We start from the raw sequence: 287 nt of genomic DNA, 5'->3' as shown, positions 1-287 counted from the left end.
ATCCTCAACAAAATACTAGCAAACAGAATCTAACAGCACATTAAAAGGATCATACACCATGATCAAGTGGGGTTTATTCCAGGAATGCAAGGATTCTTCAATATACGCAAATCAATCAACATGATACACGATATTAACAAATTAAAGGAGAAAAACCATATGACCAACGCAATAGATGCAGAGAAAGCTATCAACACCCATTTATGATAAAAACCCTGCAGAAAGTAGGCATAGAGGGAAGTTTCCTCAACATAATAAAGGCCATATATGACAAACCCACAGCCAAC

The sequence above is a fragment of the Neophocaena asiaeorientalis genome, unplaced genomic scaffold (genome assembly GCF_003031525.2).
Source record: "Neophocaena asiaeorientalis asiaeorientalis breed wild unplaced genomic scaffold, Neophocaena_asiaeorientalis_V1.1 scaffold146, whole genome shotgun sequence".
NCBI classification, from domain to species: Eukaryota; Metazoa; Chordata; class Mammalia; order Artiodactyla; family Phocoenidae; genus Neophocaena; species Neophocaena asiaeorientalis.
Note: the sequence above shows the minus strand (reverse complement) of the source record.